This window comes from Tachypleus tridentatus, chromosome 1 (genome assembly GCF_004210375.1).
Source record: "Tachypleus tridentatus isolate NWPU-2018 chromosome 1, ASM421037v1, whole genome shotgun sequence".
Taxonomy (NCBI): domain Eukaryota; kingdom Metazoa; phylum Arthropoda; class Merostomata; order Xiphosura; family Limulidae; genus Tachypleus; species Tachypleus tridentatus.
The window spans coordinates 83,103,974-83,122,372 of record NC_134825.1 but is presented as its reverse complement, the minus strand read 5'-3'; the positions used below and the strand labels follow the sequence as shown (position 1 = coordinate 83,122,372).

At 30.5% G+C, this 18,399-nt stretch overlaps 1 long non-coding RNA gene across 1 annotated transcript; it reads left to right on the top strand.

Moving 5' to 3' along the window:
- The first annotated feature begins 1,936 nt into the window (after positions 1-1,936).
- LOC143253849 (uncharacterized) lies at positions 1,937-17,374 on the top strand. The gene is made up of 6 exons (XR_013029868.1): positions 1,937-2,295; positions 2,397-2,484; positions 8,534-8,585; positions 13,825-13,952; positions 14,819-14,951; positions 16,532-17,374. It is a non-coding gene; the product is annotated as an uncharacterized LOC143253849 (long non-coding RNA).
- Positions 17,375-18,399: the final 1,025 nt, after the last annotated feature.

The window sequence follows — 18,399 nt, the reverse complement described above, 5'->3', positions numbered from 1 at the left end:
TAACTTTGCACCTAACAACTAAAATACGATTTATAGCTCCACAAGTGACATGTTTAACATCTAAAAATTTCCTTTCTGGCAAATCCATTTTAGTGAGTGTAACGTTACCAAGATGAGGCTAATGGCTTTTCTTGGCTTATTTTTACAACATGGATATGTTGTAAAGTTTGCAAAATTGAAATAAAGATAAATAATTACACCTAATTTGAAGTTGACTAACATTTAGATTTTAAATATTGCATTTTAATGTACTGGAATTAAAATATGAAACAAGTTTATTTTCAATCACCTGATCTTAACAGGTATGTATACTAAAGGATCAGACATATTAAGGTAGTTTTTGTATCACTGGCAAAGATCACATTACACGTATCCCTCTTCTAAGGCAAACTCAATATCAGAATATGAAATTAAGCCTGACACAATGGGAAGTTCCTAAACAAAGGTTAATAGAAATATTTATCATACGGTACAGGTTAATAAAATGTACTAAAGGTGAATGGTACCGTTATTAAAACTTTTTTCCATGGGTGTGAACTATTTTGAAGGTAAAAGTAAAATATTTTCGTTGAAAAATGACACTTCTAACAGTTGTAGTTATTGCAAATGGAAATAAATATGGAATGAATTCTTTCACTTTTTTATTGCGGGGTTTTCATCAAATGCCCACTTTAGGCAAGATGAACATTAAATTCTGCGATGTACTGAACCATTAATATATCTCAGACATTCAGAAAATTTTCTTCAGACTAAGATAAAAGTTGTCAAATGATACTGTACGATTTTTACTGAAGTTTAATTTGTATAACACTAGTAACGTCAATTATTCATAATTTAAAGAATATGACAATAAGCATATTTTTTACTTTTTAAGCGTATACGTCTCGTGATTTTACAGGATGGTACTTGATACAGCGCTTGGTGCAGGTGCTTCGGACAAAATAAACGAGATGCCTATAGACCGTCAGATGAGGAATAGCATGCCGTAACAGCAGTGAAAATGCCGTAAATTATGTATTGTAAAAACCAATTATTACAAAGTAATACTTACTGTCTGAACAATAATTGTTAGAAAATACTTAAGGTAGACAAAATATTACCCCAAGAAATCGACGTATTACGAGGAGACCATTTTTTAAAATAAAAAGTTCCTATGTTGATTTACGTGGGCTAATTAGAAAATACAAAAATATCGGTACCAAATGAATATCAAACAAATATTACACTTTTAAAACTTTTAATACATAGTTACAGTACTGTACATTTCTAAGGCTGATTTAAAATTATCTACAGAACTTTCAGTGGTTTCCGGAGAAAAAAATTGACTGACTTTTCAAAAAGTTAGCTGGTTTGGTATCAGAGATGGAAGTCATGAAGATGATCAGAAAACATAAAAATTAAACTCGTTAGAATGTTGCACCCAAGACAGCAAGCGATATTGTTCTTTACTACCTTATACATCTACCAATTATTAAATCCTGTCCATTCTTATAAATGCTTCCCTAAAGTTTTTTTAGAATTTAGAAGCTATTTACTCTAAAATTAACTTTCGTAAATTAATTTCTTACCAACCCACTTTATTTAAAATTGGTATTTACCTATAAAGAACAAAATGTTATATTATACATATAAACCAAGAGAATGTGTCAACCACTTGTTGCAGTCTATTGTTCAACAATTTCAACTCTATTTTGATGTTTAGAAATCAAAATATCTAACTTTTATTCTATTTATCCAATTAGTGAAACGAAAGTTTCTCCAAACGTCATCTTACAAACAAAATAAAGATTTCTAATTTTTAAATTACTTCATCTAACTAGCTCAAATTCTCAAATTTTTCTTTCATCCTACAGTTATTTTTATCATAAAAATTTTCTAATTTCTATTACAAAATTCACATTCGCGTGAAATTGCGTTATCCAAAATATTTCATTTGGGCGAAGACTTCTTAGGCAAAATTTTCATTATTAAAGATGTATTTTTATTATACGGCTGAATCGAAGCAGATTAAAATTGCGATTGCTTATAGGATTATGGTTGAATCTCATCTTGAGCGTGAAATTTCCTACATTATCTTGTCAGAAACGCGGCTATAAAGCTCCCATTCAAGAAACTTCATTTTAAGATTTGAGATTTCAGAAATAGCTCGTATCCATAATTACGAACGACTTCATGATACTTTTATTTCTCACTAGGTAGTATTCTAAGTAATTTGAGGTTGCAAGATAAACATTCTCAATAAGATCCAACGTTTTATCATTGAAGTTTAGTGACATCAAATCAACTTGCGCTTTGGTGAGAAGATTCTTTTCTTTTGGGATTTATAGCAGTTTTGCGATAGAATCAGTTTTCATTTATTGTTTGTATTCTCTCAAATCGTTTTATACTTCTTTTAGATTGTCCTTAGCAGCTTCAAGCTGATCTTCTACTGGAACAATTGAACAATATGAATACTCGACACCTGATGTCTTTTTCTTCTTCTTGGTAAGTACTGGGCATGTTTTCTTGAAGGTGATCTATTTTATGATTGTAAAACTTGGATGACCTTGAAAAATGGTAAGCACTACCAGAGGTTTCAGTTAATACTTCAAAATGTCATCTTTTATGTCTCTTGGATGTACTCCTGGAAATAAATGAAAACTATTAAGTTTCGTGATTGCAGCAGGTTTTCATTGGTAGGTTGTTGTTATCTCATTTTTTAAACAGATTTTTAAATAATTTTCATTTAGTCAAGTAATGTACCAACAAGCACAGAATAATAACGTGGAAAGGAAACAATGTTCTGTGACTATCACAGTTTTTCTCGCTTCCTAACTGTGTGATAAAATTCTTCAAAAATTCAACTAAACTCATTAATGAGTTTCCCTTGGGAATAAAGTTTGAACTGGAAGTAAAATAGACAATTATCTGTGCAGAAAACAATGTGATATAAAATGTCATTTGATAGAGAAGAACTTTGGCTTTCTATTGGTTATAAACAATTGTCTTGAATATCAGAAAAAAAGTATTGCAAAGTTCTGAAAGAGAGAACGTGATGAGTTGGTGTGGCAAGAGGGGTCTGATAGTTTATTTAATTGCTCTGTAACTTTATATGTATTTTGTGGGTTTTTGTACATTGTGTTTTCAATCACCAATCAAATAAAATTAACCAAGCTACACATATTTTGTGTTCCTGCCTTAACAGCTAAATATAAAATAGATGAGGCAAGGCCTAAACCAGCTTGCTTACAATTTGAACACATGCCAGATCCTGTATGCAACAACTCTGAATATTGTTCAACACCTGAACTTTTGCAACCAAAAATAACTTATGAGCAACAATTTCTCCAAAGTATGTAAATTATTAACTAGAAATGTAATGGAATAATTTTTTTAGAACATTTTGTGGAACAAAAGAGGCACATAATCCAAGTAATAGTTTAACCCCTATTTCTCAGTAAAAACATTAGTGAAGTTTGATTTGGTACACATGGATCTGGAGTTTTGGGGCTAACTTCTAGACCTGAAAATATTTGTAGAAACCTGCTATAAATGATGTGTGATCCATCATTGGTCATTTCTTGTGAAAGTTTTTCCAAACAGTGAATTTCTAGGAACACCCTTATCCAAGTTCTTTACTAAGAGTGGAGTGCAAGTCCACAGGACCATATTTCAGATGTTTTTAATGTGATATGTAATTATGTTACTGTCTTAAATATTGCAAGAGACAGATTAATGAAATACTAATGGTAAACTTGTACCCTTTGTTTCATGTTTGTTTATTTAATAAAGTGGCATTATTTTTTGGAGAAGGGTTATATTTGCTTGTTGACAGGCTATCTACATATGAAAATAGTAAAAATATAGATAAAACCGATATTAGACAGTCAGTAACGTTTGATAAAATATTGCTTGAAAGTTTAAGGACCTGTTTTATAGTGCATAAACAACTGATTAGTTTATTAAATTCTTTTTCATATTTAAAATATATTAAAAGTAAACACAAAAAAGTTAATATCCAATTATCTGAAAACAAAGTTATTGCTAGCTTACCATATATATGATGGTTGGTCTGTAATTATGGGAAAGAAGTGCACTAATTTCTTACCCAAGTAGTGTGTGATTAATTAGAAATTTGTGTAGCACACCTTATCTACATTGACTTTTCTTAATTGTACATAATTAATATGTGACTTGAGTATAAAGGTGTTTCAAAAAAAATTAACTTTCTGTGTGTTGTAAGTATTTTTCAAAACTTGTGACTGTCATATTAACTGTAAGAAAAATTGCACTAAGCAATATCTAAATTGCATTACAAAAGACAGTAGAAACAGTCGTAGCACATCAGAGTAATAATATGCAAAAAATATTAATATAAAGTAACTCCAACGACTTTCAACAGGCCAAGTTTATCTTCCACAAGAAACAGAATAAAACTGTACTGCTTGTGGCTAAAATTTTATTAACAGCAAAGGAACCCAGGTGATGAAACAAAGCATTTTAATGTTTGTAAGTAGAAATGTAAGAAAAGTATACTTAATTAACTATTCTGATTACTATGGAGGTTTTTTTAAATTTCACTCTGAGTATATAGTTTGGTTTAATTGGAAGTGAATATTAGTTCTTTGATTATTTGTACATTATCATACTGTTGTGGTGTTATTGTTTTTTATTTGTAAATTTGCATAAAGTGCTTCTCTAAAAGGCTATTGATAATTTTAATAGTTGACACCTAACTACATGTAAGCATAGTGTTAAACTGTTTCATGATGTGTATAGGGCTAGGTGTAAACTTATATTTAGTATTGCTATAAAGCAACTTCGAGGGGGTTCATTGATTTTCATTTTCACAGTGACATGCTCTAATCTCTGAGGCTGTGGTTGTGCTATAAGAATGATATGTAAGAGCAGTTCAATAGTCAGTGGTGAGTGTTATTAGCTGTTTTTTTTTTTGTTTTTTTTCTAGCCTTTCAGTTCAAAATTAGGAATGGGTATGCAGAGATTGCCCTTTTATGTGACTTTGTGAAAATTCTGAAACAAACTATATATAAAAAATAAAATAATTATTAAGGTTCAATTAATCAGAATATTTTGCTTTATAAAAGTGACGAATTATGAAATATTTAAGTAGTAAATGTGAATTAATCTGTCATTATTAATAAAGTGGTTCAGAAGTATGACATTACATTACTTTAAATTACTATCTTATTATAGTCTTTGTAACAGAGGTAATTCTAGCTGAGTAGAAATAATATAGCTTTTTGTATAGTATGAGCAATACTCCAGGAAAAGGACTGGTCTTTTGACTTGTAGACATTGTATTTCCACACAGGTGTAGAAAGTTCCATTGCTTAATTATATATAGGGTAGGATTTATTCAAGTTGATTAATATGTTAGAATATTAGTGGAATGGTCAAATTTTTTGGAACTGTGTGTTTACTGGTTGAAACATTCTATATTATTCTAGAACTGTACTGCAATTACATATTTGCTTGATATTTTTTCAGAAGAGAAATTATTTTGTGCATGCATGCAGTTTTATAGAAAAAAGAATGTGTTTTACTGAAAATTGAAGTTAAGTCATTGTTGCTCTTAGTGAAAATGTAAAGTTTAGTCATATTAATGAGCCTCTTAAATAGCAAAATGTGTTTTTACTGATATTTTTTTCTGAACAAACAAAACAAAGCCATATTTGACTTTTGAAAACCAGAATCGTGTGCTTAGAAGTTTCTAGTGATTTAATAATAAAAAAAAACAATTAAGTATATGACACATTTACAATTAAATTCTGAAGTGATATGCTTACCTTAATGTGTTATTCCTCATGTGTCTACCTTTGAGATTTTGTGTGTGTAATTAGCTCTGAGCTATCTCCAGTTTAAGATATGTTATAACGTGAATTATGCTAGAGCATGTTGTAATCAACTTGTGACAGTAGCTCTCCATCAGTAGGGGGATGATACATTCTCTATGCACAGTAAATTTCCATAAACATTTTCATGTGAAACTATTTGTATTCTTACCTTCTCTTTAATATACACATCTTTCTTTAAGATGATGGTTAACTCTCAGGTTTGCAGTTACACCGTTACTGATTTTCTCTGTCTGAAATGAAGTGGCAGTCCTTACTTTCCAAGCTTTACTTTGCAATGTAGGCTCTGCATTGTATGATTTTACTTGATTATCAACAATTTAGGTAATTGTTTGCTCAAGAAAACAACAGTTGAAAGTGATGTCTAGGAGAATGTATGGACTACATTTTGTCACTAGCAGTCTATTATGATAGCTAGAATGGTCATTTAACTGAAAGATCAGTGGTAGAAAAGAGGTAGCATTCGTTACCTTCTAAGGTATTGAATAGTATTTCACAATGTGATAAATGCACTACACTGAGAAAGCAAACTATTTTAACTTTTTTGCTTTATGAATCGACACTTTTATTCTTCATGTGGGACAGACGCTATTTCAGTTAGCCATATTCACACTGTGAACAACAATGCTGACTTTTTAGCTTAGATACACAGTTATACCATTATGAAGAAAAGTTTTACACATGACAGTATAGAGATATTAATTAGATAAATATATGAGTCAATGTTTCCACACTGTATACATTTAATACAAGAGGTATAAAAATTTATACATAAATCAGTCCAAACATGATTCAGTAATATTGAAGAAGGTGGAATTTAGCTTGTTTTAGGTTGGGAATATTTTTGTTGTATGTTCTGACCTCCTTGAGACTAGTGCAACCTATACTTTAATGTATTTCATATTTGCTTACTCACATTACTTTATTAAGTGTTTTAGGAAAAAAAAATTGAATATCTTTCCAGAGTAATATATAAGGTTTTCATTTTGATGTCAGGAAACATTCAAAGCAGGATCTGTATAATAAACCTCTCAGACTTTCTTTATATAAAAATGGGATGTAATACAATAAATTAAAATTTTAACAAGTTTTACATAACCTTACATTTTTAGCTTCTAGTTTTCTTTTGTAATATATACATTCAGTGGCTACTTCATTAGGTACATCTGCAAATAACCAAACAGTGAATAATGTGGCTGTGACTTGCTATATAGAGCATGTAGACACGGTCAAAAAGTTCAATTGTTGTTCGACCAAACATTAGAATGGGGAAGATGCAACTTTGACCATGGAATGATTCTTGGTGTCAGGTGTGATGGTTCCAGCATCTCAGAAACTGAGATTTTTATGTACTACAATCTCTAGAGTTTATAGAGAATGGTGCAAAAATAAAAAAAAACATCAAGTGAGCAGCAGTTCTGTGGGTGAAAACACCTTGTTAATGAGAGAGGTCAGAATAGAATGGTCAGTCTCGTTCAAGCTAACAGAAATGCCACAAATATTAAAATAACCACTCTTTACAACATTGATGTTCAGAGGGGCATCACTGAATGCACAACACATTGAAAGTTGAAGCAGTTTGGCTATATCAGCAGAAGATCTTGCCAGCTTCCACTCCTGTCATCTAAGAACAGGAAGATGAGGCTACAGTAGGCACGGGATCACCAAAACTGGAAGATTAAAGATTGAAAAACATTAACTGTTCTGAAAAAATTTGATTTCTGCTGCAACATGCAGATGGTATGGTCAGAATGTGGCATAACCAGCATGAAGCCGGAATTGAATTATGATATTGAGTCAGTATGGACGAAAATCCCTAAGGAATGTTTCTAGCACCTTGTTGAATCCACATTGTGAAGAATTCAGGTTGTTCTAGAGGCAGAAGAAGGTCCTATCCAGTAGTAGATAGGTGTACCTAATAAAGTGGCCACTGGGTGTATGTAGGTGTGGGTGTTAGGTAATATTGTAAAATTGTTTTTAATTTACCATTAGGTACAAGCAATAGTTTATTCATTAAGACACCTTTATGTCTTGTTAGATTTACTGAGACTTAAGTGTAGAAGAGAAACAAGAGAAGAGTCTCTCAAAAGTATAGCTTTAATTTTTCATTAATTTGTTATTAGTAATCTGAACACAGTATTAAAATAAAAATTAAGAAGAAATCACTGTAAGCTTACAGTAGTTGGCTGCAATTAGAATAATTCATACTGATTTTTAAAAAAATCATAAAACTTCAGGTTTTTCTAACAAGGCATCTGAAACATGACTTCTGTAACTGTATTTTCTTCAAGAAATGTATCTAGTGACTTCATATATAGGTGTGTATGGATTTTTTTTTTTTTTTTTGAGATCAACTAGTTTACCCTTGTATTTTTGGAAGAGGCATTTTACTTTGTTGGTATATTATCTAGGAAGAGAACTCTGTTTAAAAATATTGTAGAAACAATAAGTATTTTGGAAATGCAACAGACTATGTAGACAAATAAATTAAACGTTAATAATAACCCAAGAATATTTGTACTGATAATTGTCTTGAGCAAGTTTCGTTGTGCATAATTCTACTTGGTATCACTTACACATACATGTATGAAAAAATAAAATTCTACAGAAATGTAAACCTTTAGTGATTTAGAAGTTTCTTTGGGTAAATGGGAATGTATTATGTTGGTTTTCTTTTGCAGCATTTTTCAGTGAAGTGGAAAAGAAGTTTGGAAACATGCCTTTCACTTTGAGGTATTTGTCAAGATTTTTTATTTATGCATGTCTAATGTCAAATATGATTCTTAAAACATAAGGTAATAGATTTGAAAGTTCATACAAGTTATTTAGTTGCTCTGTTGTACTGAAAAAACTTAAAAGTTTTTATTGTAGGTTACATTGCTCAAATGGTTGATGATCATTGTTAATGAAATGTTTCTTTTATACACACGAAAAATATGCAACTATCACATGCAAAGAATGATTTATTAAATATTTTATTTTCATATATTAATTATAAATGTGAGATATTTTTGTGTGTATGTGCTTGAATATTTGTTATGCTCAGGAGTTTGCAAGGTAAATGTCGAAACGTTTTTTATTTTGTAACCACTGTTATGTTAATAATTTACCTTTGAAAGTTTGATTCTGTGGTCTGTTTTACACCAGGTGTTTAAGATGGAAATGATTTTTAGTGTAAACATTTATATTAAAACGGCTGGTATGGTTGTTAGAACTTTTATTAAAATAAAAATGAGAACAACGTTTCCACCTTCTTAGGTCATCTTCAGGTTACCAAAGAGAGAGTTTGCAACTGACTGTTGCCAAATACATGTCTTAGGAACGAGAGTGTAAACATCTAAGGGATTGTAGGTGGTGTTGCATTTAACATACCAATATCTAGGTGGTTTTTTTAAATAGTTCTTTTAAATTGAGAAATTAACTAACATACAATACTAAAATTTGGATTACATTTTAATGTTTCATATCAATCTTATTAACTTTAATTCACAAAATAGTAGTTGAATAACATTTTGAATGGAGTCAAGAAATACAAAAATGTAGCTTTTGACCCACGTCAAGAGAGAAATACAAATGTATTCTTAAAACAATTGGTATGAATATTGAAACTTTAATTAAAATAATGTACATAACTGTGTTTTGACCTTCTTAGGTCGTCTTCAGGATAACAAAGTTTGTAATTGACCATTGCTGGGTACATATCTTGGCAACAAGAGTGAAAAGGGGCACAGAATTGTGGGGGATGTTGCAATTAGATGTTAGGTTACTAATTAGAATAGGCATAAAGGTGTTCCTTTATATTGGTTTAACTATGGTTTTTTGTTTTATAAGTAGGGATTCTTTATTTTTATATATTTGTATCTCTACTTAGTATCTTGGTATTTTTCATGGTTATGTTGTGTTTATTTGATTTGCAATGTTCGAAAATGTGTGAAGGTGTTTTTTTTTGGTGTTCATTGAAACTAGTTTCCATTTTTCTACTTGTTTCTCCATTATAAAAGTTGTAGCATTTACACTATATTTCATAAATAATGTTGGTGTTGTGTTTGTCAGTGTAGTTTTTACATAGTATGGACTTTAGTTTTGTACCTGGTTTATGAATAAATTTGATGTATACTGAAATGTTGTGTTTTGTTATAGTCCAGTATTGGTATTTTTCTGTGGATTTCTGTTTTGAATTGTGTGTCAGTTCTTGCAATATTGAGGTTGAGAAATGTTATTTGGTTACTGTATGGAATTAATGGGGTTGAAAAAAAAAAATAAGTGTGCATCCAGCTGTTATATTGACACAATATGTGTACCAGTATAGTGGTGGGTGTAAGGCTGAATTGATCACTTGAGATTCGATCTGTATCATGAAAATGTTGGCTAGAACTAGTGGCATGTGATTGCCCAGATTTAAGCCATTTATTTGTAGGTCAGTTTTCAAACTTTTTTATTTTAACCTGAAGATGATCTCAGAAGGTCAAAACATTGTTCTTTACGTTAGTTTAAAAGTTTTGTTAGCCACACCAGTTTTCTTGAGAATACATTTTCAGTTGTTTTCTTGTAATCAGGTAAATATAAATATTTGGTCCATTTTCGATGCAGACATTAATAGTTTTATGTAAAAGATGAAAACTTGTATTACTCATTGTGATAATGTTAATCTTTAACATATAAAGCTAATGTTATTGTTAGGTTTTTAAAGCTACATTGTTTTATGTGGTTAATTTGAATAGATAATGTGTTATAAGTATATGAACATGTTTTGGTAAAAGTAAAGGAATTTATTTTTCACTGATTCTTTGAATATGTATATCAAATCCAGGTAATATTATACTAATAGAACCTTTTACAGTTTTATATGAAAAGGTAGGTTTGTTGATCACTATATACTTTTTTTTAATTTATTGATTGTGGAAATTTAGTATAATCATATTTGTTATTTCTATAAAAGATTTAAGAATAAAATATCATTATTACAAGATAACTACATGAACAAAAATGCTGTAGTTGTGTCAAAATTTTGAGAAAAAGAATTTTTGGAATTATGGAAGTTGCCCCCCCCTCTCTCTCTCTAATCATCTTGTTTGTTTCAACTTTTGAAGTTTTTGCCAGTATATAACCATTTCAACACAGGCATGGTTCCTGTAGTCAACTCTGTAACCCTTTTGTGGTTGTTACAGTTTTCATTCGATTACTTTTAAATTAGTAAACACGTGTTCACAAAATATAGCAGATTATCAGTAAACATTTTAAGGCTTCCATATGCAAATTGTCAGATTTTTTTTTATCAACTCTTGATGTTTGTTAAATAATGTTTTTCTCATCCCTTTTTATTTTTACATGTTGCCAATCTAACATGCAAAGTAGTTTTTATTTTAAGATTAAACGTATTTTCCAGATTTCACATGCAATGTCCCTATAAAGTTCAGATAGTTTTTATCAAGTATTTCTTGAGAAAAAGTTTATATTTTTGTTATTTTCGTAAATGAAGCTCTGTAGGGGTTCATTCGATTTGACCAACTTTTGATCACCATATCAATAAATTTAGGAAATGAATATTAATTATGCCTTTTTCATTCTACAATGACTATGGAATATAAAACAAACATGTAAGTGTTTAGACCAAATAGCTTAGATTTATTATTTTTATTATATTCACCTTTATGGTCTGGCATGGCCAGGTGGTTAAGGCACTCAACCCATTATCTGAGGGTCGTGGGTTCAAATCTCCATCACACAAAACATGCTCACCCTTTCAACCATGGGGGGTGTTATAATGTTATGGTCAACCCCACTGTTGATAAAAATTGGCAGTGTGTTGTGATGACTAGCTGCCTTCTCTCTAGTTTCACACTGCTAAATTATGGATGGCTAGTGCAGATAGCCCTCGTGTAGCTTTGCACAAACTTCAAAATAAACCAAACCATATTAAACTTTAAGCCATGCCTAAATGACAATGCAGAAGTTACAATGACACAGCACATGCACTCGTGCTGCCATATCCAATAACATAAAACTGTTATTCGTTTTTACAAAGTGACCTATCTGGGCTTTGTTTTAGTGGACTAGTATTTGGTAAATTACAGTCATGTTTGAATAATTATAAATATATGTATTATTACTATTTACTAACAAGTTCTTAAACATATTTTTCTTAAAACATAGAACAGTAAATAAAGAAGTAAAGCAAACAGTTATCTCTTCTAGTTATAACCATTCAATTTTGTTTCTGCTGCTTATAGCTTGCTACACCTTAAGAAATTTAACATGTAGAGAATGTGAAGGAAAATTATTTGTTTTTTGTTTTCAGATATATTTACAGTTAAATAACCAAAAAATCATACATTTCTTCATTTGTACCATAGAATTCCATTATTTATCTAGTTAATTACTTAGCTGCTTTTGTTTCCAAACAATAACAAAATCTTGAACTGGCTGAAGACTGTACTTACCAGCACAAAGGTTTGTTTCGAAAAAATGAAAGAAAACTATTTTTATGAAAATGGCTGAGAAAAATCACTAAGGGGAAATTTTGAGCTTCCATTGGCTTACTCACATGCCATATTAGAAGTAAATGTATATAAGGGACCATTTCCAGAACTGGAAAGAGGTGAGTTAGGACCACTGTGTTTGTTGCACTGCATGAATACAGTGATAGCTCAGCAAATAAAGAGCAAAAGATTCTATTTTACGTTCTAGTTTGTCAATATTTATAATTTGAGTTCCTAATTCAAACGGAACTATAGACTTTGTATTTTGGCGTCACAAACATCTAATTTGAACCAGTACTGAGTTTAACATACCATGTGACACATACAAATCAACGTTTAGATGCATGTGTTTGATATTTACTTTTACATTACAAAAAATTTAATAATGTTCAATATGAAGATGTGAATTATTGTGTACAGTTTGAACCCAAACTTAGGAAGATAAGTTCATAGAATAATAGTTCAATAAAACTTCATGAGCAAGTCAACAAATGCAATGACATGGCCTATGACCCATTAGCTGTTGAGATAGGGTTAATAATTTATTGTGCTATTAATATGCATATGAATAAGTAGAACAACGAATATTAAAGGATGTTTCACCAAATTTCTGTGAAAGTATTTTATTTGTTAAAAAATATGTAGTCGTCAGTCAACACAACATGCAGGAGTACAATCATTGAAATCTGCTGGAATGTAGTACAGGAATGTTCAAAGAAACTACACTTCTGCAGGGATATAAAACTAAGTGTTTACTAAAAAATGCTGATACAATAAACAATATTAATGATAATTATGCTTTTTACTGGAAAACAAAAGTAATTATCAGGCAAATAAAAACCTTTTAAAGTACTTACAAGTTAGTGTCAAACAAGGTTGATATTTATACAAACTTATGTTGCACCAAAGCTTACATTATGTAACATCAATTCATAAAAGTATTTTTATTTAAGAGTTTCGGATTTTATTGTATCATCTATCTTGCTTATCGTATTTTGCACTACTTTATTTATTTAATATTTTTGGTAATATATTTATACAACATTAAATTTCTGAACATTTGATAAATCGTTCACATTACTTCTTTGTCTCTCAGAGAGAGACAAAACATGAAACCTTTGTGCTTCCTCCCTAACAGTTTTGATAAATGGTCCATAAAGGCAAAGTGAAGAAGAATTTTAACCAGACAAGGTGCACAGTTAACCACCAGCAGTGTAAATTAGCGATGAAGTTTTTGTTGATATTCGTTGTCAAATTCCATGTGCAATACTGGCACTTTTATGAAGGATCCAAACAGTTACACAAGTCCACGTTTATGAACAGCATGCAGCTAATGTGAGATGTAAGTTAACAAGTATCTTTGGTAGATATGCTTCAAACAGTTTACTGATCCATTCACTGTATGCGTGTTTCTACATAAACATTGCCTTTTGTTATTGTATGTGTTAAAGTTATTATGACGTATAAAACATGCTCTACTTTTCTTCTCACAGGAGAACTGGTGGCCCAGTTTAAATTTACTGTATTACTTATGCCTTCTGGCTCGCACAAAATAACAGGTGAAGCAGTGGATTGTGACATGTATGAAACAGAACATGACATTAAAGATGATACCATCAAGGTAAATTTTTCAGCCACTTATATACAATTATGGGAGAGTATCATTTAATAAAAAAACAAGTCCTTCTCTGACAACAGTTTTAAATTTTTGTGTTGCTGCAAGATTTGTTTTGTGTTAATGAAAAGAACCAGCCAGTTAAACTGTGTATACTGTTAAAAAACAAGCCAATCTCAAAACACTGAGGAGACTTTTTGTATATTGTTAGCAATGATATTTGGAAATGAGTCACACATAATGTTGCAAAATCCTACTGGTAAGCTATCAATAGTTAGGTTAAATGGAAAAGAAACTTTTGATATAAGTAGCTTTTTAAGACTGAAATACAGGTTAATTTTCTTATTTGAAAGTATGTAAATATTTATACTAGTAACATGTTTTTCCATAGTAGTTTACACAAACTACCACATTCATGTGCTTTGCTCCAGTAAACTGAAAATATATTTCAGTATAGATCTACCACATTTAAACACTAATAAACTGTTAGAAAGTGATATAGATTTAATCTGCTGCAGTGATTTTATTGTTAATAAATTTATTTCAATTTATAGCTAAACTTGATAATATAGTCTGGATTCTTTTAGTGGTTTATGCAACATTGCTGTTGATATGTAATAGTTTTATATTGAATGTCATTGTTGAGCTACTTGATCATTTGTGTGTAATATGAGTTTTTACAGTCATAAATATTTACAGTTCTTTTACTTTAAAGATTAAAGTTGGTATTCAGGCTATTAAAACATAAGTAACTTTATACTGTATAAAGTCTCCAACATTTTAAAGTATATGTGTGACATTAAAATAACCATTGTAAAAACAATGACAAATTTCTTATCTGACATAAATTTCTATTTGTTGGCATTACTTAGCAAGTCTGTGGCACCTAAGTCAGGAAAAAAGAAGAAAAAGAAAGCAGAAAAGGCAGTAGCATAATCAGTGGAAGGCTTAGAAAAAGAAAACCCTAACATTAATACAAAAGGTGAAGACTAAGAGCATTTAAAGGTAAAACTTCAAAATAACTTGAATGTAATGAAGGTTAGTCAACCTTCATCAGTACTCCTGTGGTCAGTATGGACCCTGACAATAAATATTTTTTCATTGATCAGTTATATTTTTATGTAATTGTCACATTATCATCCTCTGACTCAAAAATTACAAAACTTTCAATGTTTTGCAGTCAAATGATTTTTGTGAATAAAAGGTTGCGTGGGGTCCATGAAGACACCAAGTAATATACAGATTTGGAGCTCTGTGTCTTCATCAGGCATTGTGTGTATGGACTTGCAGAGGTTATCCATTGTGATAAAGAGTGATTATGTATTTAGATCTCTCCCAAAGTGAAGTAATATGCACAACTTACTTCAGAGTCATCTGCAGTATCCCCATGCAATGCAGAAAGGCGTCAAATCTGCCTTTGTAGATCTAGGATTGCTTGACACAAGACCGCAAACTGGTCATGATTTTCCACCAAAAAAACACGATGTCGTCTTTGTCAAAGATTCGCGGACAGCAATGTCCCTCAAACCTGTACAGCATGTGGAAACCATGTCTGCACTAATCACTCTACACCCAGTGTATAGTGTGATGAGTGTTTGTAAAATGACTGGTAAGAGATATAAGAAACACTTTATGTTTACTCAGAATACGTTTTGCTTATATGTTGTCCAAAATTTGGCATTAGTTTAGCTGTGAAGCAAAGTTTGAAATTGGTCGACCCTCTTCAGTTCGTTGGGACCCCAAGAACATTTTTGTACAATTTGTTGTTGTTTTTTCATTATGTATTCAAGAAATCTGTTTCTTCCTAGCATATTTTATTAATTTTAATTGTGACATGTCAGTTAGAGAAGAAGTAGCTCTATATTATCGAAATATAGGTCAATGACGACAATTTTTGTGAATAAATGTGAGAAAATGGATATAAGTAAATTTCATATTTTGTTATAATAAATCACATATTATATAATTATGGTACTCAGTCTTTCTTACAGTTTATCTACACAATGCTATGAGAAGCAAGTAGGCTAACTTTTCAACATCTAAATCATAGCTTCAACATTATGATCATTAAATATACGAGGGGTCCATATGGCCCCAGGTGTACTGAAAGGTGGATATTTTAACGTGTACTAACAAATGTTAAAACTAATACATTTAATTTATTTGATTTAACATTGATATTCGACATTTTTCATCTTTAACAAAGAAATGATTTAATTAGAGATACCTGTTCCACAAAGCTTCATTAAATGCCTATGGTAAACTCAGTCCTTTTTTTTTTCTTAAAATAATTTGCCTTTTTAACACAATATTAGTCCTTTTCTTTGTTTTCATGTGTAAGAAGTTTCCCACTAATCTAAAGTACTGTAGAATCACATACAGTCTTCCTCTTTTTATTTATCCTTGTAGGTAATGTAGTATTAACAATTTGTTTACTGTCAAGGTTTTTTATTGATCATGTCTTCATGGACTGTTCCTCTGTTAGATATTTAAAATATCAATTCTTTGTAATAATTTTTACCAATGTAGGTATTCTGTAAAAAAAAAAAATACATTTTTGGCATTTTTGTTTGTTTATTACTTAGGAGGAAAAGGGCGAATTTCAATGAAAACTTACTAAACCAGCTGAGGAAGCAAGGATAGCCAGCCTATCATGGTTGGTCATCACATGCAGAAAAAAAAAAAGTGTACAGTACCTGATCTTATCCTTGCTGTGCCCTGTGACATGATGTTGCCTTTGTTCTTTGTATTTTTATACTGACTTTATCAAATTAATGTTTAGAATGTTGATCTTGGTTAATATCATCACATTTGACACAATGAGAATTTTTTTTACTTCATCTTATAGTGTTTATTATTATACCTCTTTCTGCAATTTTTTATTTAAAGTAGGAAATTTCAAAATATGTCTTGGTTTGAGAAACATTTAGTGAAAGTAAGTTATTTCAGTCTTTTGGTTATGGGAAAAAAGAACAGGTTCTATTTGTGTTTAGTAGTATTTAATTGAAGCCTAAGCTATGAAGGTAATTGTTCAGAAGTCTTAATCTGCAGATGTCCATTCTGTTTTGTAAATAACATGAACATTCAGTGGAGGATATTTTTTTTGTGCATGTAATTTAAAACATTTTCTGTCAGTATGTTATGGTAGTGGTTATCTTACAAAATATATTTTATCGGTAAAAATGACTAAGTGTGTAGTTTGAAAGATACTTTTCAGTCAACATTATATAAATGTTCAAGAATAATTGTAAGCTTTTCATTGTTTTTTATCATTTTAAAACATTTTTACAGTTCACTGTAAAATAATTATTTAAAGCTATTATTGATCTTTTGGGAACCCTGATGAAGTGTTTTTATACATGATGTAATTGGCTGAGACTGTGGGTCTCAGTTACTAGTTACTAAATAAAACGTCCTTTTGGAAAAAATGAATGGCATTATAAATTATTTCAAGGATACCATGCACTGAAATTATGTCAGACCAATCATTTTTCTTGTCACAATTATCTTGATATCAGCTGTGGTAACTTTACAAAGAAAAACATTTATTCTAATTCAGTTACATTGTTCAGGTAACCAAGAGTAATGTGCAGTGATGTAATTAAAAATAATTCAAATATTCAAGGATATTTTATTTTTAAATTAAATCCTTCTTGAGGTATTATTTTATATCATTGGCAGGTAAATGATAAAATTGACCTACATTCATTGTTTGAAAAAATAACTGGATAAGCAAAAAAGAAAAAAACAGCATAAATGAAGTAGTAAATTGCTCTGTTATAATGATTTCATAAAGTTAACTTAAATTTATACAATTTGTCTAATAACGTAACATAAAGCGATTTGAAGGCATAAAAACGAGTATTTAACATTTGAAGAACCTTCGCCATTCTTTGTCAAAAGTGACGTGCTAATTTCTGTACTCGTCAAAATAAACCAGTTTCTTGAAAATGAATAAGTCAACACTTGTCCTTCAATTTAATAGTGAATTTTCTTTTCTTTCATTGAAATGTTGGACTTCTATGAACACTTCTCACCAGTAACACAGGGGTAATTCTGCGGACTTATAACGACAGAAACCAAATTTCTGTAATTATGGTGAGCAAAACACATTACAAATCCATAAAGTATTTTTTTCTTAACTACAAACAAACATAATCCATGAACTCTGTTTAGTCGAAATGTATCTCAGGTCGCTTATCATCACCAACATGAATTTTTTTTGCAAATATTGTGTGTTTTAGCCGTGGGTGTGTTATAATTATGGTCAATCCCACTATTCGTTGGTAAAAGAGTTGGCGGTGGGTGGTGATGACTATCTGCCTTCCCTCTAGTCTTACACTGCTAGATTAGTGACGGCTAGCGCAGATAGCCCTCGAGTAGCTGTGCGCGAAATTCAAAAAACAAACAAAGAATTTTAAATAAAAGAAAAAACCATACAACTTATTTGTAC